The 25162-nt window shown below is 35.4% G+C and overlaps 1 protein-coding gene across 5 annotated transcripts in view; it reads left to right on the top strand.

The window, feature by feature from the left end:
- Positions 1–25162, top strand: part of LOC119046947 (cAMP-specific 3',5'-cyclic phosphodiesterase 4D-like) — a 511811-nt gene that overhangs the window by 436594 nt on the left and 50055 nt on the right. The gene's annotated exons all lie outside the window — the stretch shown is intronic.

The following is a 25162-nucleotide window of genomic DNA, read 5'->3' as shown; positions in this document are numbered from 1 at the left end:
CCCATTTTATATTTTGGATGATGATTGCTTCTCATGGTCCTTTGAGATTTTGTGGCTCATCGTTTGACTTGTGTAGGAGTAAAATGGAGTTTCTAGAGCTAAAGGAAAAAAAGGTGATTTTTCTCAGGTACCATCACTATTTCTGCAGGAGTAGATGTTTTAGTTAAAATGTTTTATGAGTTGAAAAGTATTAGTGAGTGATAATAAACATTTGGGAAAAGAGATTTAGGTTTACAAAATTAATATTAGTCATATGTAATTTAATAAAAAATTCTTAACAAATGAGAACTAATGAGCAAATTATCATGTGCACATACATATCTGTAATAGTAAGCAATGTTCATTGATGCAAAGCAAGTTGGGAATCAGGAATAGATTGTACTGTAATTAGAATCAAAGGCAATATGCAATTATCTTCATGAACCTAGTAATTTGGCCTTTGACACTTAGAGGTATTGCTAACCACAATACTGTTTCAGCTCCCAGCATAAGGTGGCTTTATTCAGGATTAGTACATATAGAAGAATCACACATAGTTATGTCTCCATAATGCAACCATTGTGTTTCCTGCTTTGCAGAGTATTTGTGTTTTTATTCTTGTTTTTCCTGTTTTTTTTATTTTTAATCTTTACATGTTTATTTTTATCAGAATTATTTAGATATTAGTTCATATTATTCTTTCATTGTTATGCAACAGTTAGTAAAATCCCATATTATTCTCGGTAACATGTGGTAATTTTCTCTCCACCCCGTTACTGTTTGAGCTAACGGCATCAGTGTCATTGAACAATTTTATAATTTTTTCCTAAAGTAAAATATATTGTGAAATATCAGAGCGTTGAAAAGAGTGATGATCATGAATAAAATATATTTTATTATGCCATTACAGTTGTTCTATTTCCCCCTTCATTCCCCTGTACCCTGCACACTCCTCCCCCACAATTCCCCCCTTTAGTTTATGACCACGTGTCTTAAGTTCTTTAGATTCTATATTTCCCCTACTATTCTTGTCCTCCCCCTATCTATTTCCTACCCACCATCTATGCTACTTATTTTCTGTACCTTCTCCCCCCTTCTCCTTCTCCCACTCCCATGTTGCTAACCATCCATGTGATCTTCATTTCTATAGTTCTGCTCCTGATTTAGCTGTCCTCTTAGTTTGCTTTTGTTTTAGGTGTAGTTCTTAATAACTGTTTACCAATAGAGTTTTTACTTATTACTGCCAATGTCATCGGGTAAACAATTGTGAAGAAACTGAGGAGAGGGGGCATGTACATTATTTGTCCTTTTGGCCAGCTGCATGTTTAAAAAGAGCAAGGAGGAAGTCAATAACCTTTACTTGGCCAGACTCTGAACATTTGCTAAAATATATGAACAAAATAATTTATTATGTTGTAAATTCATTGTTTGCCAAGTTCAAGGCATGCCTAGGGAGGGTACCTTTTGGATTTTCCTATAAGTTGTTGGAAAAGTTGTGATCAAGAGAAATTTGGTTAGTAACTGTTCTCAAAAATATTGAATTTAGCTGTTTGAATTGTTACAGACCAATTAAAAGAACCTATGTTGTTCAAAGGTATGAGGGAATTACTACTAGGTGAATAAGACAACAAATTCCTACTTAGAAGCAATGGAAGAAGGAAATGTGTGTTTGGGTTTGTTTTTGTTTCGTTTGAACCATGTATACAAGGAAGAATGTGTACCTATTGATCAGACACATTAAAGCAGGTGGGAATTTTCTATGGTAGCTTGACCTGAATATTCTTTGAAAAATATTGTCTACAAAGCTGATTCCCCCTCTCTTTGGGATCAATACCACTACAGTTCATCTGTGTAAAAGGCAGGCTTCACAGATACCAGCTGTGTCAGAAGTCATCCAGACCACCTTGAGTTTCCATAGTTTGCTAGTAGAGTTCCTAGGATTCAGCAACTAGTCATATTTAGAGATGGGATTTATACAGCAAAAGAATACAAAGCAAAATAAGGAACGGGAAAGGCACATGGGGCAAAATCTGGAGAAAACAAGACACCCATTTCCAAGAGTTCCCTCTTCCAGGGGAGTCAGAAAGGATGAACTTGATTTCTCTAGTAATCAATTGTGACAACACATGTTAATTGTGTTTACCAGGAAAATACCAGGGAAGCCTATTCAAGAGTAATTGCTTACATGACTTATTTAAAATAGTCAGACTCATAGAAAGAGAGTAGAGTGGTGGTCATCAGGGGCTAGAGAGGTAGGGAAGATGGGAAACTGATATTCAATGGGTATATAGTTGCAATTGTGGAAAATGAATAATTCCTACAGATCTGCTGTACAAAATTTTGCCTATAGTTAATAATACTATATTGTTCACTTAAGAATTTTTCAAGAGGATAGACCTTATATTAAATGTTTTAACAAAATGAAAAACAATAAAAATACAAAACAGAAAAATATATTCAGTGCCCAGAGTTGCTTTGGGGGTGCTGCTCACTTAGGTACCCTCTGCCCAGCATGTGCATGAGTTCCAGATTCCCAGTAGGTAAGCAGTTGCTCAGGATCAACAGCATTTCTTGCACAGTGTAGGCACAGTGAGCCATTCGCATTTTAGAGAACTAAAAAAAATGATGGGAATCCTCTAAATCCAAATTCCCAGATGCCAGCTAAGGGTCAACCTTTTAAACAGACTTTAAAAAATTTAACAACCTGAGGCATGATGTTAACTCTTCTTCTCAGCAGGTTTATCTTAGGATCATTATCTTGCTTTCTACAAATTGAGTAAGAACTTATAATTTAAATAATAAGCCAATTTGAGCTTAATAGATTCAATTAACTTTGGCATGTTAAAACATAGGTGTCTAAACATAATTTTTCATACTAAACTATTGTTATATAACATGTCTTTAAAAGAAAATGATGTAATATATTTAATACATGTATATGTAGTTCAGCAATGTGTGTAATTAAAGATCTCAAGTAAAGGCTTAACTTAATTAATTAAATTTAAATATGTTGCTAAAAACAAATAAATAGTCTCCATGTGCCAAGAAAATTGGAGGTTCAGAATTGTCTGTATGATAGTACTTCTTCTGTTGTTCAAAGTTTCTTTCCTTCTTAATCGAGAATTAAAGAATCAAGCATAAGCAAAATTGTATTTACCATTTACCAATTTATTCAATATTTTGGAGGAAAAAATTTGAGTGTTAGAAGAAGAAACAAGAGTGACTTTTCTGTACTAGGAGGCAACCAGTAGAAACCATAAATGAGAGTGGCCAATCAACAAAAACAAAGACTCAGAAGGTATTAAAAGAATTGCTATCGCGTAGGAAGCAAAAGTGATTTGTAAATTGAGTATCTGAGAAACATAAAATTTAGGAATATATTTTTCTGGAATGCCCAAGCTTTAAAACAGAAATCAAAGGTAAAATTAGAGGTTATACTCTGTAGCCATTTCAGTTAACTAAGAACCTCAGATTCCTTCACAGCTATCAGAAAGAACAAGTGGAAAATTCAGTGTTTTAGCTAGGGTTGTCTATAGCCCGGATCCCCATTATTTAGGGTTAGTATGCCCCCAGGTCCCATTGTCAACCTACACAGAGACATTGGCAATTGTAAATCTTTGATGGGAAAGCAAAGTTCTCATGGTCTTTGAATTTATTTTTCTGACTTTATTAGCATCATAACTTTGCTCGTTTTTCTGGTGCATCAGTACATCATGTACTTGCTCTTGCAGTGGTTTAGAGTCTTGTGCCATCCCTTTAGGAAGTCTTGGTGTGGCCCCAATCGTAATCAGTTTCTGCAGGGAACTTGGACTTACAAAAATGAGTGTTGTAAAGGCAACTATTAGCTTACTTATGAAATGCTTGGGTGAAGAGACTAAATTCCAAAGGGCTTTTCTTAAATTGCTGCTTTCATAATTATACTTTGGGTTTTTAGCAGGCCATATAAGTGTGTCTAAGTGTAAATCATTTAACAGTTTTCTTCAAATATACCTAAGGCATTAGGTTGTCTGTGTTGTCATTTAGCTACCTTTAGAAAATTTAAATGATCACAAAACAGAATTGTAAGACCTGGGTTGCTGAGAACCTTCAATTCATGCACCAGTTAGTTTTCCATAAAGAGTAAGGTCAGTCAGGTTTCATGGCCATTTGTTGAGTTTCACTGAAGTGAGAGAAACATCTATCAACAACTTTAAAAGTTAGGAACTTGGCAATGAAGTAATTTGGAATGCCAAATTTTTCTATATTTCTCTTCTAAATAGTTTTCTGTACATTTACTTTAAAAAAACTATAAGTGGAACCTAATGAACAAAACAACAACTGAGCAAAATAGAATTAGTGAGATGGAAATAAAGAACAAATTGACAGTGACCAGAGGGGAAGAGAGGAGAAGGATAACCAGGGAAAGAAGGGGAAGGGTCAAGTCAAGCAGCATGAAGAAGGACTCATGGACAAGAACAATGGTAGGGTGGGGATCAAAAGTGGGAGGGGGTGGGTAGGGCAAAGGAGTGTAATGGGGGGTAAGTGGGGACAACTGTAATCGAATAACAATAAATAAATAAATAAATAAATAAATAAATAAATAAATAAAGTGTTCTATGTTGATATAATTTGCATGCAGTAAAATATGCAAATCTTAAGTATACATCTAGATCTTTTTTTACATATTTAGACATGCATGTAATTAATCATCACTCAGGCTAACTTCTATTACTAAAGATTAGTTCTGCCTTTTTTTTGGACATTATGTAAATGGAATCATGTATGCATCTGGCTTCTACTACTCAATATGGTTTTTGATACTTATTCATGTTGGTGTATGCATCAATTGTTTGTTATTTTCCATTGGAGTAGTATTTTATTGTGTGTATATATCATAATTTATTTGTCTATGCTCTATTATTGATGAATATTTAGGTTATTTCTAGTTTAGAACTATTATGAATAAAGTCACTATCCACATAGCTATACACATCTTTTTGTGGACATCTGCACTCAGTTCTCTTAATTATATTCTTAGAAGTAGAATTTCTGATGCATAGGTAAGCAAATACTCATTTTTATTACTGCCCAGTGATTTTGTATGAGAGTTCCAGTTCTGTATCCTTACCACCCTGGAAATTCTCAGTCCTTTTCATTTTAGCTACTCTGGTGAATGTGTAGTGATATCTTACTATGGTTCTAATTTATATTATCTTGATGAGTAGTGATATTATTTATCTTTTAATATGATTATTAAACATTTGGATATCTTCTTTTGTGCTATGCCTATTTAAATATAGAATATTTACCAAGTTTTTCATTTGCTTATTGAGTTCTGTGGGTATTTATATATTCTGGACATGATTCCTTTGTTAGTATATGCATTGTAAGATGAATATTTCCCTCAGACCATGCCTTGCATTTTTACTTTGTTTACTTTTAATATGATGGTAACCCTAGCCACTCTTAAGTGTGTGCCTGTGTGTGTGTGTGTTTGTGTTTGTGTAAGAAAAAGTGTCAAAGTGAAAGGTTGGGGAAAGAGATAAGAGAGGGGATAAGAGAAGGCAATAAAATCAGGTGAGAGAAAAGAGAAGGATAGGCAGAGAGAGGGGAGAAACAGTGAAAAGAGAAGAGTGGAGTGTTTGGGGTAAAGAAGAAAATGGAAAGGAATAAATGGACACAGCTTGATAAAGGGAAAGCAGGTGACAAGAATGACAATATATAGGACAGTTTTATTTAGAGATGAAGACAATTGATTCCTTGAATATTGAATGGTGGCAAATAGGACTACCACCCACTAAGGGAGCTGACATGAAATGACAACAAGTTCTTAGGTCAATAGCAGAGTAGTGAGTTGTTAAGGGTGGAGACTCTGGACTTTTACGGTCTGAATTTGAGTGCTGCCTCACCACTTACTAGCTGTATGACCTTGGGAAAGTACTTATGCATGCTACATTTCCAATTCCTCAAGGGCAAAAACAGGAATAATGGGAGTGTGCAATTTTACCTCATGAATTTGTTGGGAAGATAAAATAGCTCTATTTTTGGCATATTGTAGGTACTTCATATATAACAACCACAACTACTGTTACCACTATGCTTATAAGGGAAAATATTGCAACAAATTGTGTTTGTTTTGTTGAATTTATTAGTTTCCTGATTGGAATCATCTTCAAAGATCCTCTACTAATACCCCTTGGGGTAGAGAAGGATATTGTAGTAAATTTAGGAGTTAACCAGAAACTTACTCCTGGTTCATAAATCTAAAATTATGGACTTGTCACATTTATGTTAAGAAGTCTACATCTCACTTTGACTTGTGTCCACAGACACCCCCTGCTTTCAAGTGTTGTTCAATTACATTTAGGATGAGAATGAAGGTCATCTTTACTCCTTATATCCTCCTTGCTTTATTTCTGTTAACATTCCTTGAATTCTACCTGTTTCCCTGGTCAGAATCCTCAGGAGGAATTAGGAGCTCCTTCTTGTACTGACTCTGGCACTATCTTACTTTCCCAGGATGGTCCATGTATGTTCCCCCAGATACTGTGAGAAGAGTTTAGCTTGCCACACATGTAGAAACCTCCCCGCACACAGGTAGGAAGTTGTGGGAACAGAAGGAAGGAAAGAGGGGAGTAGTATGAAATCTCTCTAGCTCACTATTGTACTGCGTCAGCTATAATGAAATGACAGCCAAGGAGCAAGTTGTCCCCTCGTGACATGATGACACATCTCTGGATGGATATAGATATTCAGGGATTGGTGAGTGAAGAATATTACAAACACTTGCTCATCACTAGTGTTCTATTACATGTTGGGAGACATATACTGTGTACATTTGTATTACTATGGCCTATTAAAAAAAGTAAATAAAAAGAATTTAAAGGAGGAAATGGTCACTCTTAGGAAGAAAATACCTCCTAAACTTACAGAAAAGGATTATGTTAGTCAAGTAAGACTTCATTTTACAAGGATCTTCTAGAAACCTTTCCTTGAGTTATATACCATTCACTGAGGTGGCCCCAGATGCCAGTTAAACATCTGAGTCTCTGGTCAACCACCCATTAGCTAGTGTCCCTGAATATACACAGTACATTAGAGTGGACATAAAAATGGTGATTTTCAATATTCTGGTACTAAATCAAAATCCAAACAGAAACTAAAAGAAAGGAAAACAGAACCTTCATTAAAGCAGACATATCTGGTCTTTCATATATGATTTTTTTAACTTAATAAAATATTAACAGTATTCAAATATTTCATAATTGAAATATTTTAGACATAAGGATTTATGAAGCTAAAGGGTTATATTTCACTGCGTAACCATAAGACTTGTACCTTCATATTGGATATATGCTCAAGTTTGAAGAGATTTGTCTGATAAGTTCTTATTGAAAGGTATGTGAAAGGCCTATAAGCCACTACACAAAGCTTTCCATAATTGTAAACAGCACACATAATTGTGGTTGTGAAAGATTAATTAGAAATACAGTATTCTTGAGAGGGATTTGGCTTTTAAAAGAATCACCATGAAGGAATAGAGAAGCAATACTTCCAATAATCTTGAAGATAAATGCTACATAAAAGAAACTGAATTCCTTTGACATTGATTTATTTAAATGCAACTTACTGACATACTAATTGTTGAAAGTTCTCCACAAAAATTATACAACTTTTGTTTTTAAAGGTTTCACTCTGACTTTATTAAATTTTATTTTTACTCTGAAATTTATAATTTTTGAGGTTGAAGTTAGAATCCAGGAGTAATGGAAGACTTTAGTAGGTATTCTTTTAACAAATGACATCTTATTTCCAAAATAAGTAGTAATTCATGAAACTAATCTAAAAACAAACAGCTTAACCATGCTGACTGTTTTTTCTTATATATCACAAAATCTTTGAATGTTTTATAATATCTTTCATGTCCCAAATTTACAGAACAGTAATTATTAAACTCCAATTTCTTTTTCAGACTACTATAGTTTATATTCTTGTAGTAGTTTCTAGCTACCCTGAATTGGGGATACCTTGAATGGACTAACACAATACCACAATATTTTACTCTCTATCTGTAAGTCAGTAAACTAACATGTACAAGGGGAGGGTTTACTTTTGTAATCAAAGGTTTCGATATCACCGGGCACCTTCATTCTTAAAAACACCGAAGACAGTGACAATTTGTGTATTTACTATGCCAGAGCATCAGGTACCTGTTTCCAAATCTTTATGACACCAACTTGTTTAAGAGTATAGATTAGTTGGGGAATTTATGTTTTCAAAAAACGAGCCCTGTAAAGCATTTATTTGATACCTATGAAAAGGTATCAAAGAATGAGATACCATGACAGAGCTGCAGAGCTGAAAAAAAGCACTTTAATTATTTCCATCTGGAAAATCATAATTTTTCAGTTCCTCAGATGGTCCCCCCTCACAAGCAGTACCTTGTTTGGCTGATCTTATGTAGGCCAGAATTATTCATCACTGAGGTGTTTAGGGAGAGTTATTTAAAAGTTGTGTTCCTCTGTCTTGCAATAATAGTGTATTTATGAAAAAAGGAGGTGAAAGTACTCTGATTGAATGGTTTTTATTTAATTATTATATACTGTATAAATATATATATAAAGAGAGATTCAAACTCAATATTGACCAACATGTATTACTTTGAGAAATCTGAAACATGAAATATGTGTTCAGCTGAAATTCAGGAAAGGATGAAATTATCAAACTTTCCCCCCTACATATGAGCACTACAGAATGGTAAAGGGATTTCTTTAAAATTAAACTATATACATAAAAGAAAATATAGGAAAAATATAGAACCACCTGTGTCAAGCACATTTTCTTTTGCTTTTGCTGAAAATCCTGACTAGTTTGTTAGAATTCTTTCTAAAATTTTTGGATTTAGGTATCATTTATCATACCTATTTATCTCATTTATTTAGAATTTTCATCCATTTGAAAGAAATTAGGTGGAGCCATGCATTTTTTAAACCTATTCAAAATCTGTGGAATTCAATCTAAATAGTAGGCCATTTAGTTAAGTTGTTTTATGTCATTTATTTAACATATTCAGATTGACTTTATTTGATGGATTAGCATCATTTGCACTAAACTTGGTGGCTCTGAGCCTGGGAAAGGTAAAACTGACCTTTGTCCACATTTCCAAATAGGTATTCTGGCTTTTATTCCATCATGATTCCTAAAAAATGTGACTAATGCTAAAAGTCATAATAAACATGCACACACACACCCCTTGTAATATGGTAGTTATACATAGAAATACAAAACTTTAATATATATAAATAAATAATTTAAAATATACAATTTACAGTCTATGAAAATATAAATATTGTATATTTAAAATATAAACTTAAAATACATAACTATTGTACTTTGCAATTCACTTTCTAAAACTTTCCCATTTTTTGTCATATATTTTAGGAGTGTTCTCCTTTCCCCTCCTTTATTAACTTTTGTATTCTACTTAATTTGTGCCTTTGGCTTTCTTATTTTCTCAATATTATTTAATTCAGATTAACTATTTCTTGAAACTATGTATTTCCTCCTGTAATACAGAATCAAGTTAAATAGTGTGTAAATATAAAGAAAACTTATAGATTAATCCAACAAATAGTGTCTCATTTTATTATATCCTGAGCTATGAGCTGAAGGTGCAGGTCTCAAGAAGACCAACATAGACTCTTTACAGAATGTAGAACCCAGTAAGGCAGACAAACAAAAACCAGGATACTACAATCCTGTCTGTTAGATATAATGTACAAGTACTACCGGGAACATATGAAGTAATGTGGGATATCATAGGAGAGCAAATTAACTAGGCTTGTGAGGAACTCACACCTGAGCTGAGACCTAAAAGAAGATGGTACCTGGAAGAGAGACAGCGGAGACAAAATCTAGAGACAAAAGAAAGCAGGACATATGCACTCAAAATAACTAGTAACTAGACCAATAGGTCATATAAAGAAATTGTTTTTTGTTTAACCAATATGTGAACTTTTAGAATATTTTTCAGTAGTGTGCTCAACCAAGGTTCAGGCACTAAAAAGGCAAACAGTTTAATTAATCCCAAATTGCAAAGTGGGGGTACAATGTAAGAAAAATAGGAAAAGGGATTTTATCATATTTGCAATAGAGTAAACAAAGTGATGAATTGTGGGAACTTAGCTGGGTATGGAAATGAGTGAATATAAGAAGGTACAGACACAGAAAGGGCTCCAGGTCTCTAGAAGTCTCTATGGTGTCAAACAGGTAAAGTAGAATACCTGAACAAGCTGAAAAAATAGGATGTTATATTTGGAGGAGAGGATGTTTGAACCTTAAGATTTAAGTGTTAGAGGTCATTTAAGGTGTGTTCAAGATGTAAGGAGTTGCCACAAAAGAAGATGAATATAGTGGGAAAGAAGTATTTGAGAAACTGGGAGATTTGAGGATGAGGTGACTCTTCTCCATCAACACTGAAGTCATTCAGCATGGAAGTAGGACTCAAAGTGTCAAGATGCTACCAGTTGGGAAATAGTGACCAGAAGACTGGCAGAAAGCAGTAATAGAGTAGAGGGGTTTTGGCATGGTTGTCAAAGGAGAGGGTTTACAAGAGGTGGAGGAATGATGACCAACAAGTTAATGTGAGAACCAGGAGAGCACCAACCCCACCACTGGAAGAAGCACAGGGCACTGAGAACAAGAGTGGCCTCCTTCTAGTGCACTGCAGGGAAGTGACGTTTTCAGCAAAGAGCCATGTTTGAAAGAAGGCAGGATGTGCAGTGACTGTTCAGTGTGCAGACCGGAGATGAATCCACATCTTTTGACCATGGAACAGGGTTCCAGAGGCCTAAATGAAAAAAAAATGTGGAAAGAATGACAGTGGGGGTTTGGACAGGAGAGAGAAAGCATAGAGAAATATGGAGGTAAGGGACTGAAAGAACATAGAGGAGAGGAATAATCTATCTCAGGAGGTTGTCTGAGATATAATTATTATAGCTGAATTTCAAAACATTTTGAAGAATTGATCTAGTTGTTCTCTTATGCAGAGATTCAGGAAGAGAGAAGTGGAGCCTAGTTAGTAGGTCTTTCAGAAAGGCCATGAGGGTTACCCTGGTCCAAACAAGTAGGTCCACAATGGTATTTCTTGGTGTCTAGTACTTTCATTATCTGTTGGAAACAGCAGCAGCTTCTGGTATTTGAGGAATTTTGCATCTTTCCAGCATGTCAGCTGTGTTCTATTTATTACATGTTGTGGAACACAGAGAAGGTTCTGATGTTTTAGAATGTACATCATTTTTTCAGTCAGCATAATTTTATTTTAAATATTTTTTGCATTTAATTTTAATTATTTTGCCAATTATAATAACTACTCAGGTATTTAAATTGGCATATGAGTTTTTAAATTTTTTGTTCTTTGCAATCATTGTCTTAAATAATACTACTTTCTTAAATATTCTTAAATACTATTTTGGGGATTCAAACGTTAGTCCAGTTTATCATGCTGCCATTTATAGCTGTAAAATCTAGAATGACATTGAATTCTATGTAGACAAATTCTATGTATAAAAAACTTTCTTCAGTAATTGGGCTACAAATGTGACCCTAATGAAATAACACTGAGGCACCTGCATATGGTTTCTTTCTTCAAATTGGATGTAGCATGTGATTTGCAGACTCTGTCTTACAGCAAACTATGTTCATGCTAATTTCAACTTAAAACTATTTGCCTGGGTGAGACCTGGGACTAAAATCTTTTTATGATACCTCTACAAACACAACTTTTTATTCTTGTCTTTTCTGTGACTTTCTGAGGATTATTGTTTTGTTTTGTTTTAATACTCACTATTTCAAACAAGTATTTGTGACTAGAATTTAGCAACCTTGGAGTTTACAAATATGATGTCATATTTGTAAAGTGCCTTAACAAAGAATATTATTATATTCTACTGAGACCCAAACAGAGAGAGTGTCATTGGTCTTAAGAAGAAATGTAAAGTTTAATTGATTTTCAGAGGATTACTACAACAAATAAAGACCAGAACTCATATCTTCTTATTTTGATTTGAAATGTCTGGCATGTTTTATTCAATATCCACTGAAAAAAACTGAGATGAGGGCTATTGATTTTAGGTTTATTAAATGTTTCTATAAAACTTCACTATAATTGAAAGACATACTTTTCAGTTGGCAAACAGTAAATGGATGATAATGAAAATTCACATTCATGGACCATTATCTAGTCATTAAGATGATCATTACAATAACTATATGGCAACACAGAAGTACTTGGGACCTTTTGGGAAGAAAAGCGAAATGCACCATTTTAAAGTTATAGCACTGCAAAATATATGTCTGCATGTAGCTAAGAACTAGAAAGCAATATGAAAAAATATATATTTCTTGAATAATAGGATTGTGATTATTTTTTCCCTCTCATCTTGATTTCTATTAATTAAAATGTCTGCTTGCCCAATCAGTGAAACTACATAAAAATTCCATTCATGATTTATTTTCAGTTTTGTTTATCCAAGCATATATTGAGACTTTAGTATATGACAAGCACTATGTTAGCTGTTGGGAGTGCGTTTATGAATAGATAAAAATAGCATTCATGCTATTTTTTTCTCATATGTAATTCAGTAGAAATTTTGACATATATGAGGAAGAGGGGGTGCTTGGGCCTTTCAGAGTTCTCCTGGTCATTTTGGGTAGCCATGTCTCTTTGGGCAGCTGACTCCCCCAAGAAATCACCAGCAGAATCTATTGATCAAGCAAAATTAAATATCATTTTCACTGAAATGAAGAACATCACCTTTAAACTTAGAAATATTTCAGAAGTGCAAAGTAAAGATATTTATAATATTGTAGTACCCGGTCTTGCTAGGCAGAAAAACGGTTCAGACTGAGTAGAATTTAAAGACCTGGTAACTTTGAATTAATGGGGTCTTGAAGTGAAGGTCTTAAAGTGAGCCTTAATGAACACACTGTTAGTCTTGACAAGTAAACTATTTTAGCTGGTTAAGAGCTTTACATTTCAATAGCAAACACCTGAGTTACTTTTCCTTGGTTCCTGCAATTGTTTAGCAATAAAGCAAGCGCTTAAACTTTGACCCAATATTGCTTAGGACTGAGACAGAAAAGTCTGCTGTTTTAGTTTTTACCTCCTTTGTGAGTGAACCTGGGTGATGTGGTATGAATGTTTTATGTCTCCTCCAACTTCTTATGTTGAAATCCTAATCTCTAAAGAGAAAATATTAGGATAGGGAACTGTGGAGGCGATTAGGCCATGACAGCAAAGCCCTCATAAATAGGATTAGTGCCTTTATGATAAAGGCCCCAAGGAGTTCCCTCTCTTCTTCCACCAGGTGAGAACACAGCTAGAAACCATCTATATAGCAGGCAGTGGGCCTTTACCAGACACTGACTCTGCTGCTGCCTTGATCTTAGACTTCCCAAGATTCCAGAACTGTTAGCAACAAATTTCTGTTGCTTATCAGCCATTCAGTTTATTGTATTCTGTTATAGGATCCTGAATAGTCTAAGGCACTAGATTTGATACTCATTTTAGCCAGACATTGCAACAAGAGGTGCTCTGTGTGCTCTTTTTTTCAACTTCTGTTACTGTCGCTCCATTGTTTGGGAATGTAACCCCAGGGATAGTCACAGGGGTGAGAACTCATGGAAGGTAAGATGTAGAGAGTTGGTCTGGTTGGGCAGTATGCAGCACTCTTCTGTTTGGGGGGAATCTCAGGGTAGGTAGGAAGGATGGTCCAGCCTTCTACCAGGAAAGCTTCAGAAATCCCCTCTGTACTCCTTTCTGTCAGTTAGACCTCAGTGTGGTCAATCTGATGCTAACCATCCAGGACACTGAATCTTGAGTTGATGGCTCAGACCCACTGTCACATGCTCCACTATTGAGTGGAAAAATTAGTGGCATGATGGTTGTAGTAGCTGACAGTGTGACGGTGTGACGAGGTGGTGGGCAGCAGAGTCCTAGGCAGATTGATCCTGGCTGATCATACTTCCACTTCATCCTGCTCAAGTCTGGTTCTTCAAGTGTCTATCTGTTGACTTGTATCTCACATTCTTTTGACCAATTCCTTTTCCTGCATAAGTTCATCAAGTATTGATTTCTGCTGTTTGTACAATGACAAAGTGCTTAGTGCATTTATTATAAGGTGTTCCCATTCTAGAAACCAAAGAAAGGAAGGGCTCTGACTTTTTGAGAATTTTAATCATAAAATCAATAGTAAAAGTTAGTGGGGAGGAACCAAAGGGAACATTTGAATGTTCATTTCAGTGCCTTCTCACATAAAAGGGTAACAAAAAGGAGAGTGGTGGAGAGAAGAATCTCTTGGGATGTCCCTAGCAAAGTTTGTGAAGCTCTCAGTGAGGAGACAAGGACTTTATTGTAATTACTCCCTTTTGACTGTTCAAGCATTAAAATGGACTCTAATGAGAGTGGTTTGCATGGCTATTAATTAAGTGCATTTTAATTACAAATCACATGTCTTTTTTCCTCTGGAGAATAATCTTCCTTCATAAGTACTACTTTATTTTTATTTCTCTCTCTCTCTCTTCATATTTAAAAGTTGTTTTTTTTTCCTGAAGGAAAATTTACTGTATTGGTAGTCTGCTGAGAAAGGCCTCCTTTTGAATATGGAAACATGTGTCTAACTCTTCCTTACATCTAGGGCTAACTTTATTCGAGATGTTACTGGTATAGAATGTTGAAGACAATTGTGAAGAAAAAGATGAGAAAGTGTTGATTAAAATTTTGCTACAGATACCCTTGTCCTATAGAAGTCATTAATTTTGTTAGAGAGTGTGTGTGCACTCATGTACATGTGTGTACATGTGCGTGATCTACTTCAGAAGAAACATCATTTCCAAAGCCTGTCGTCAATCTGCAGGGTCACCTCCTAGCAGAGAGGACACAGGCACTTTGCCTCCGAATTCTCAGAAACTCCTGAGCCTTCTACTTCTCTTCTTGGTAAACTCTTTCTACCTTAATACACTATCTTAATTATATTCACAGGTTTTCAACCTCAGTTATAATCCTATACTTCAGAATTTGTTTCCTTTTCCCACATTCCTACCTATAAAAACATCTATTCTTTAGGCATCTCTCCTAGTCAAATATAAAGGATCTAATAAGACCATTCTTCATGAGACAGAGATCTTTAAATTAATGACTTTTTCTGATGGTAATGCTGGAATTGTGAGGTGAGGAATGGATAAATGTTTGAATTTCCAAAATTCAAATATTTATTTGAATTTGGAAATATTAATTCAGAATATTACATACATATTTAATACTATGTCTTATAGCTGAGAAAAAATGATTGGTTTTACAAAAATGCAGTTGGAATACTTCAGAAACATTCTAGCATTGGCAATCACAATGTTGAGGAAATTATATATTACAGGATGGTACTTATCTTTTTTGGCTTTTTTTCTTTTTGAAGAACACAGAACTCTTTCTTCTGTATCTTTTATTTTCACTCTAAAATTTTTGATATTAAAGTTGAAAGATGGAGAATAGTGTATTATTACCATGTGCCAGACTCTATGCTGATGTTGGATATGTTTTATGTTTTTTTTTACACTCAGAACAGTCCTAAGTTAGGCACCATTATTATATTTATGTTATGGATGAAAAAAACCTGAATCCTGGAGAAAGTAAATTATTTCCCCAGTGTCACAGAAGACCAAAGTATAAACCAAGATCTTTTGAATATCCTTGGTCTTAACCAAGATATGCCAGAATGTTAAATCTGTCATTCATCACACTATGTAGTCTATCCAAATTTATATAACTACCAATGGTAGAGAAAACCGTTCATATAATTTCACTCTTCCCTTGAGAACACTGGAACCTTCTTTGATATCTGCCTGAACTCCCTCCCCTCTTTCTGAAGGTAATCCTGCTGACACCTACAATTATCTGAAACAATGACAAGAGGTGAAGATTATTATGCCAAAGAAACCCTCACCTGGTATAAAAGAGACTAAAGGTGCCTAGGGCTCCTCCCACACTTGAGATTCTGAGAAAACTGCAGGTCAGCTCTCCATGAAGGTCCCCCACATCTGTGGCCCAGTTTACCAATAGAAAACTTTATCTTTAGTGCTCGGTGGTCCTCGGGATTTTGGTCTGAAAAAGTTAATGCACCTTTAACAAATGTAAAACATGTCTCCTAGGAATATCTTAGATGTGGTAAAAATCAGCCTTAATAATAGTGGCCTAAAGTCAGATTTCATTGTTGTAAGTTAGCAGTTAACTAAAACCCTTGCCCATTCAAACTAATGGGTTGTCACATAACACCAAGACCCTGCCACAAATTATTGCTTTAAAAGCTGAAAGGCATTATTTTTAGAGAAATGACTTTTACAATATTTTATTAGAGACTGTTAATTGATTAAAAAATCAGAAAACATTGGCAAAAAATAAAATTAGCATAAACTGAAATGTTTTTATTCCTTGTTTTATTTAAAGGACATTTTCATCCTGAGAAGTAACTGACTTCTTTGGTTACCCTCACATCACAACAAAATAAAGTTGTTTTTGGATGGCTTCTAATTTGCATTTAAATTATCCCATGGCAGCATTTTGTAAGCATAAGCAAACAAATATTTCTTGAGTGACATAGGCCTGTACACTTGAGAGAGGAATATATTATCTACAAAAATTTTAAAAAGTATGGGTTTTACTAAACACCTCTAAAAACAAATTATAATGATCTGTATTTTTTCCTCCTGGAATTTATCTTTGTAATAATGCTCTAAAAGAAGAAAAATTATAGTGTATTTTCTTTGGAGGAGGCACAGGACATGATGCCACTTGAGGAATACTGGGCATAAAAACCATGTGATGTCCTCAAGTAAAGGGGCTTTCTTTTGCTGTTTATTATCTCCACTGCTGGCTCTAACTATACTCTAAGATAGTTTTATGTTGCAATCTGGAAGTGACCTGGAGATACAGTGGAGAGGCAGGAGTAATGGGGTGAGGTCCTTGTGAATGATAAAATAACCTATGAGGGAATGGATGTGACAAAATCTGCATACCTGGACAGATGAGTTAAGATTCAAAAAGGCAACTTAGACCAGCAGTTGGCACATTACAGCCTGCAGGCCAGATCCTGCTTGCCACCTTTACTTATTTAATAAGTAAAGTTTTCTTGTAGCAACACTACTAATGAAGAGTAGAATAGTTGTGATGGACACCATTTGGTCCTGTCAGTCTAAAATAGTTACTATCTGACTCTTCAGAGAAAATGTTTCTTGACCACTGACTTAGCCTGTAAGCAATTATTGAGTGGATAAATAAGGACATTAAGCTTTCCAAGTATCAAAAGACCATAATCATGTCTGCTGTGGCAGGGGGGAAGCCAAGGTGAGATGAACAGTGCTCACGCATGCTTTTCTTCATTTACCAGAATGGGTGAGTGCTGTCTCTGAGACAGGAGTGATGCCAGGCACTCAAGAGCATGAAGAGGCATAGTTCTTGTTCTCACAGAAATGGACACTGTGATAAACTAGTGTGCAATGTAGACAAATATCCCTGCTCTCATGGGTCTTACATTTTAGCCAGGCGAGAAAGTAGAGAAAGGAGTATGAGGTATGATATATCTGGAGAGCCTGGAATTTCAAGTAGAATGACCAGGGGGTATCTCACTGAATGTAGGACTTTGAACAAAAGTTGAGAGGACTTGAAGAACTAGCCATCCTGCTAAATTGTCTTTATAGAGGGTGGGGAAGTGACAAGGTATAACTAAAGAACAGCATGGAGCCACAAATTTTTTAAGTTAGAGAATAATGAGCATATTTATATACTAATTGGAATTGTCTTAGTCCAGTTGGATTATTATACCAAAATACCACAGACTTGGGGAGGTCATAAACAACAGAATTTTGTTTCTCACAGTTCTTGAGGCTGGGAAGTCTAAGATCAAGGCATGAGTCTGGTTGTATTCTGGTGAGGGCATCTTCCTGGTGCATAGGCAGCATCTTCTCCTTGTGTTCTCATGTAGTAGAAGGACCTAGGGAGCTCTCTGTGGTCTCTTTTATGAGTATTTGTCCCAGTCATGAGGGCTTTACTCTCATGACCTAAGTACCTCCCAAAGGCCGCACCTCCTAAAATCATCTCCTTTGTGGTTAGGATTTCAACAAACACATTTTGAGAGGATACAAATATTCAGACCATAGCATGAATGAAATAGTGAGAGGGGAAAATTGTTCATGCAGGAAGTTGCCGGGACAGTGTCCTTGAGCAGACAAGAGGGGAATGAATCTAGTGTACAAGACGAAGACTGGCCTTGCATCAGAGCAAGGTCATGTTATCAATAGTAATATAAGAGAAAGTAAAATACTATATAGCACAGATGCAGATAAGTGGGTAGATGTGGTAGCTGAAAGTGTACAAATTCTCTTCTCATTGCTTTAATTTTCTTAATATTTGCAAAGACCCTGAGACAAAACAGAGCAAGATAGAATCAAGCAGTTAAAATATGGGAAGTGTAGCTAAACTATAAAGTAAGCAGTAGCAGGGAGGAGGATGAGACTGAAGAGGTAGGCAGATTGCAGAGGTAAACCAGACGAAGGATATTAAGCCAATGAAGTGAGATCAGACTTGCCTTTTTAAAGGATCACTGTGGCTACTGTTAGAGATTAGATAGTAGATTGAAACTAGAGTATCCATAGCAAGATCAGTCAGAAAGCTATTTCAGCAATTCAGTGGGGAGTATCATCAAAAAAGTCTAGAATAGATAGAGGCAGTGGGTAGAAGAGAAATTGGCCTATTATGTGAAATATTTAGAGGCAGAATAGATAGACTTACAACTCTTATGTTTGGGTGTAGAAGAGATCGCCTGTGTAGAGGAAACAGTAAAATAGAAGAGAGCCTGGCAGTGGACATGGACACTTGGGGGAGAGAACTGAGATCTTGGTTTAAGGCACTGATTGGGGCAGCTGTGCAATGGCAAGGAGGAGAGGCAAACTACACCATTGGCTAGTAGTTAAGAGACAGATCAACAAAAGTATATCATGTGTAAGAAGAGTACACTCTCTGTAGATTAATCCGGCTGGGCCTAAATGTGAGAGTTACTTCTGACTTTTTTAAATCTTGCAATTATATTGACTAATTTTACTTTTAAGAAAAAATTGTTGAACTTTTCATGTTCATAATGAGATCAAAGTAAACATCAAAATTCTAAAGCAATATTGAGTCAGAACTTAACAGGTAGATAATGTTGATTGGTTTGCTGTCAATAGCCACTTCCACTTATCAGGTCTATGCCCATTATGTAGATCTTTCCTTTTTTGATGTTTCTCTCATGGAACCACTGCATTTTAAGTTCTGCATGTCTCCTAAATATGTGTAAAATACAGGTTTTGTGAATAGGCCTTCTCTACACATCTTGCAGATGCAAGTAGTTTACAATACTGTGTATGTCCATCCTGCATATTGCTAGATATTTCTGCTCATAAGTATTTATGGCCTTGCAGACCCTATCAAAAGGGTTCTGTTAGATAAAGTTAATAAATGACTATAGAAATAAGGGAATAAGAGCTGGTCTTAGGAGTCTAGTTTTCCAGTTAGTCTAGGAAGTTGGGGATCTTAGAAGTGTTCTCAAGCTAAACAATAACAACTACTACTACAATAACAACAAAAATCAGTGTGCGGAACAAGTTACTCCACTTTGAATAAGACCATATCTCTCGCCTGAACAATAAGAAAAACACACATTATTTTCAACAAACCCCACAAAATTTATAGGGAAAGTCCCTGTAGTCATGGAGTGTATACTAATGAAAGATTATCATGTAAAGCCACATAAAAAAAGTAAGGAAACAGATTTTACAATAAAGATTTCTATACTTGGGGAAAATATCTTCCTGATTCTAAGGTGAACTTTGGACAAGGAGTTGGTATTTTGATAACATGTTTCCATGTTCTGTTATTTCCTGATTTTGTCATGGCTAGAGGTCACTATGTTCTAGGAATGATTCCTTGTGATAGACTACTAAAAGAGCAAAGCAGGGCCCTGGCTACACTGTTGGTGTAGCTCAGTGGATTGAGAGCAGGCCTGCAAACCAGAGGATCAGGGTTTGATTCCCAGCCAGGACGTATGCCTGGGTTGCAGGCTAGCTCCCAGCAGGGGATGCATGAGAAGCATTGATATTTCACTCCCCCTCTCCTTTCCTTCTCCTCTAAAAATAAATAAATAAATAAAATCTTTTAAAAAAAGAGCAAAGCAGGGAGTGTGTGGTATGTGTGTGGGTAGATACATCGGGGACCCATGTGAGGAGAGAGAAGTTATTCAGTTATATTTGAAGCCTTGAGAACAATCTAGGTTAGAATCTTTGTGAGATGAAGCTTTTGGAACACTAGAATGTTATTACAAGAAAGGAAAATTATTAAATCTGATTCCCACACCTCTGAGATTTTTTGGCTAGGATAGAGAATGAGAACATAACCTTTAGGTCCAGAGTGGACTAGACAACGTGTTTTGATTGACCACATGCTAATAAAAAAAGGAGAAGGTAGAGAGGAAGTGTTGTACAATCTTTTGAGTCAAGCCTTTCTCCCTTCTTAAATGATTTTTTTTCTCATAATGAGAAGTAACTTTGTTTTTTGTTGCCTTATATTTTTTATTATTCTTGTTTATTATATGACAGTTGTCCCAATTTCTCCCCTTTGCTGTCCTCTGCCCAGCCCACCTCCTGCTCCCAGGGTCAATTCACACACCACTGTCTATGTCCATGGGTCAATCATACATGTTCTTTGACTGATCCCCTCCCCTTATTTCCATGATTTCTCCCCACCCTTCTCCTCTGGCAGCTGTCATTCTGTTCCATGTTTCTGTGTCTCTGCTTCTGCTTTCCTCATTAGTTTTTGTTCACTAGATAAGTGAGGTCGTATGGTATTTGTCTTTCACTGACTGGCTTATTTCGTTTAGCTTAATGGTCTCCAGTTCCAACCAAGCTGTTACAAAAGGTAGGAGTGCCTTCTTACTTTCTGCTGCATAGTATTCTATTATGTAAATTTACCTCAGGTATTTAATCCACTCATCTACTGAGGGGCATTCCAGCTGTTTCCAGCACTTGGCTATTGTAAATAGCACTGCTATGAACATAAGATTTTACAAGTTCTTTTGAATTGATAATTCAGGATTCTTAGGGTACATTCCCAGCAATGAAATTTCTTGGTCAAAGGCAGTTCCATTTTTAATTTTTTGAGGAAATTCTATACTGTTGTCTACAGTGGCAGCAGCAGTTTGCATTCCCACCAACAGTGAACTAGGGTTCCATTTTTTTAAAATATGTTTCTTTTTTTAAGATTTTATTTATTTATCTTTAGAGGGGAAGGGAAGGAGAGAGGGAGAGAATATCAATGTATGGTTACCTCTCATGAGTCCCCTGCTGGGAACTGGCCTGCAACCCAGGCATGTGCCCTGACTGGGAATCGAACTGAGGTTGCTTGATTCCCAGACCCGCGCTCAATCCACTGAGCTACACCAGCCAGGGTGGGTTCCATTTTTTTTTTTACATCCTCATCAGCACTTGCTGTTTGCTTATTTATTTATTAATAATGACCATTCTGACAGGTATGTGGTGATATCTCATTGTGGTTTTAATTTGCATCTTTCTGATGGCTATTGATGTTGAACATTTTTTCATATGTCTATTGACCATCTGTATGTTCTTGGAGAAGTGTCTATTCAGGTCCTTTGCCCATTTTTTAAAATTTGATTGTTTGTCTTCCTGGTGTTGAGTCCTATGAGTTCTTTACATATATTAGAGATTAAACCCTTGTCTGATGTATCATTGACAAATATGTTCTCCTATAAAATCAAATTTGTTGATGGTTTTTTAGCTATGTGGAAATATTTAGCTTTTTAATTTTATGTAGCCTCATTTTATGTAGCCTAATTTTTCTTTATTTCCCTTGCACTAGAAGATATAGCAGCAAAAATATTGCTATGTAGGATATCCAAGATTTTACTGCCTATGTTTTATGCTAGAACTTTTATGGTGTCACAACTCATATTTAATCTTTTATCCATTTTGAGTTTATTCTGGTGTGGTATAAGTTGGTGGTCTAGTTTCATTTTTTTTTTTTTGCATATATCAGTCCAGTTATCCCAATACCATTTGTTGAAGAGACAGTCTTTACTCCATTGTATGCTCGTGCCCCCTTTGTTGAATATTAATTAAACATAGAGACATGGATTTATTTCTGGGCTCTCTATTCTGTTCCCTTGATCTATGTGTCTGTTTTTATGCTAGTACCAGACTGTTTTGATTATGATGGCCTTGTAGTATAGTTTGATATCAGGTGTTGTCATCTCTCCAACTCTGTTCTTCTTTCTCAAGGTTACTGAGACTATCTGAAGTCTCTTTGGGTTCCATATAAATTTTTGAAGTATTTGTTCTAGATCTGTGAAATATACCATTGTTACTTTAATAGGAATTGTGTTGAATGTATAGATTGATTTGGGTAGTCTGGACATTTTACTGCTGTTGAGTTTTCCATTCCATGAACACAGTATATGCTTCCATTGATTTGTGTCTTCCTCAATTTCTTTCTTCACTGTTCTATAGTTTTCTAAATATAGGTCTTTTACATTCTTGGTTAAATTTATTCCTAGGTACCTTTTGTTGTTGGTATGCAAAATGGATTTTTTCCTTAGTTTCTCTGTCTGATAGTTCATTGTTGGTGTACAGAAATGCCATAACTTTCTGCATATTAACTTCATACCCTATTTTGCAAAATTTTCATATTAGGTTGAGTAGTTTTGCAGTAGAGATTATACGGTTTTCTATGTACTATCATGTTGTCTGCAAATAACAGTTTTAGTTCCTCCTTTCCAAATTTGATGCCTTTTATTTCTTTTTCTTGTCTGTTTGCCATGATTAGAACTTCCATTACTATGTTGAATAAAAATGGTGAAAGTGGACATTCTTGTCTTGTTCCTGATCATAAAAGAAAAGCTTTTAGTTTTTGCCCATTGAGAATGATGTTGGCTGTAGGTTTTTTGTATATGGCCTTTATTATGTTGAGGTATGCTCCTTCTATTCCCACTTTGCTGAATGTTTTTTTATCATAAATGGATGGATTTTATCAAATGCTTTTTGCGCATCTGTTGGCATGATCATGTGATTTTTGTCCTTTTTGTTTATGTGGTGTATTATGTTTACTGATTTGCAAGTATTGTACCACCCTTGCATCCTTGGGATAAATCCCACTTGATCATGGTGTATGATCTTTTTAATATATTGCTGGATCTGATTTGCCAATAGATTGTTGAGGACTTTAGCATCTATGTTCATCAGAGGTATTGGCCTGTCATTTTCTTTCTTTGTTGTCTTTACCTGGTTTGGGAATTAGGATAATACTGGCCTTGTAAAAGAAGTTTAGGAGTCTTCCCTTTTCTGAATATTTTGGAATAGTTTGAGAATGACAAGAGTTAGTTCTTCTTTGAATGTTTGGAAAAATTCACCTGTGAGCCCTGGCTGGTGTGGCTCAGTGAACTGATCGCTGGCCTGCAAACCAAAGTGTTGCCAGTTGATTCCCAGTCAAGACACATGCCTGGGTTGTGAGCCAGGTCCTCAGTAGGGGGTGTGCAAGAGGCAGCAACACATTGATGTTTCTCTCCCTCTTTGTCTTCCTCCCTTCCCCTCTCTCTAAAATAAATACATAAAATCTTTTAAAAATATTCACCTGTGAAGCCATTTGGTCCAAGGCTTCTGTGTGCAGGGAGTGTTTTGATTACTGCTTCAGTGTCACTAGTTGTTATCAGTCTATTCAGGTTCTGCTTCTTCTTGACTTAGTTTTGGAAGATTATATGTTTCTAGAAATTTGTCCATTTCGCCCAGGTTGTCCCATTTATTGGCATATTGCTGTTCATTGTAATTTCTTACAATCCTTTGTATTTCTGTCATATGGGTTGTTACTTCTCCTCTTTAATTTTTTATTTTATTTATTTGGGTCCTCTCTCTTTTTTCCTTGAAGAGTCTGGTTAAAAGTTTATCAATTTTGTTTATCTTTTCAAAAAGATAAACTGGAATCCAGTTCCTGGGTTCATTGATCTTTTGAATTTTTTTTGTCTTTCTGTCTATAATTCTGCTCTGATCTTGGTTATTTCCTTCCTTCTACTCACTCGACACTTTGCTTGTTGTCCCTCTTGTTCTTTTTGATGTAGAATTAGGTTGTTTATTTGAGATTTTTCTACTTCCTTTAAGAAGACTTGTATTACTATTAACTTTCCTCTCAGGACTGCCTATGCAGTAACTTTAATTCTGCTCCTTTCTATAGAAGACCTCAACTCCTTTGGATCTCCAGGTGCTAGTTATGTGCTTGTTTTTTTCTCTTCTTTTGAGTCTTCTAGTCTCCTCTACAGAGCAGATGCCAGTTTAGGGGCAAATGGGTAGCTGAAGCTTTGGTCTGAAACTGATTCAGTAATGACACCCTCTCTAAGAGCAAAAATAGTTATAAATATACTGTAAATCATATAAAAGTGGATATTTAAAATCACTATAAATTTAAGGTAGCATATATCACAAATACCATAAAATATTAAAAACCTATATATTATCAACTGCCCAACATAATTCTATAATACTTTTTTTCTCTATACTTTTGGCTACATGGACTTTAATGGTCTCTTTAAATGACACATATTTCCTATGGGAAATTTAGAAGGATAATTGAGACTTTTCTCTAGGATGGTTGATTTTTAAAAATTATTAATGGTCTGGAAAAGCTAGATAGTGACTTATAAATTGTTTAACTTGTCAGATTTGGAGAAACCATAATGTTTTTCTTTCATGTATGAGCTGTAAGATTTTAGGGCATGGTATGTATGTGTTTTGACTAATTTTATATACTCCTGGTTTAATGGCTTAACAGTTTGTCATTGAGTTCCTCATGAAAGTGACAGAACATAAATTTTTTATCATCTTTATCAATGTCAGCATTTCATGTCAAATCCCCCCAAATTAAAAAATTTTAAATGTGTTAATTTGATTTACTCTTCTTCATTAATTCAGTTGTTGAGAAATCCATAAACCAGTTCATTCTTAATTAAATGACCACATCTGAGATGATCTGGAAAAACCCTTACATGTTGCAACTTGATATTGTCTGAATAGTGTCTATTGATCCAATCATTCAGTCTTACTGCATTTTTACATATTCCAA

This window comes from Artibeus jamaicensis, unplaced genomic scaffold, assembly GCF_021234435.1.
Source record: "Artibeus jamaicensis isolate MK-2021 breed Jamaican fruit bat unplaced genomic scaffold, CSHL_Jam_final scaffold_369, whole genome shotgun sequence".
Taxonomy (NCBI): domain Eukaryota; kingdom Metazoa; phylum Chordata; class Mammalia; order Chiroptera; family Phyllostomidae; genus Artibeus; species Artibeus jamaicensis.
Note: the sequence above shows the minus strand (reverse complement) of the source record. Positions and strands in the feature narration are given on the sequence as shown.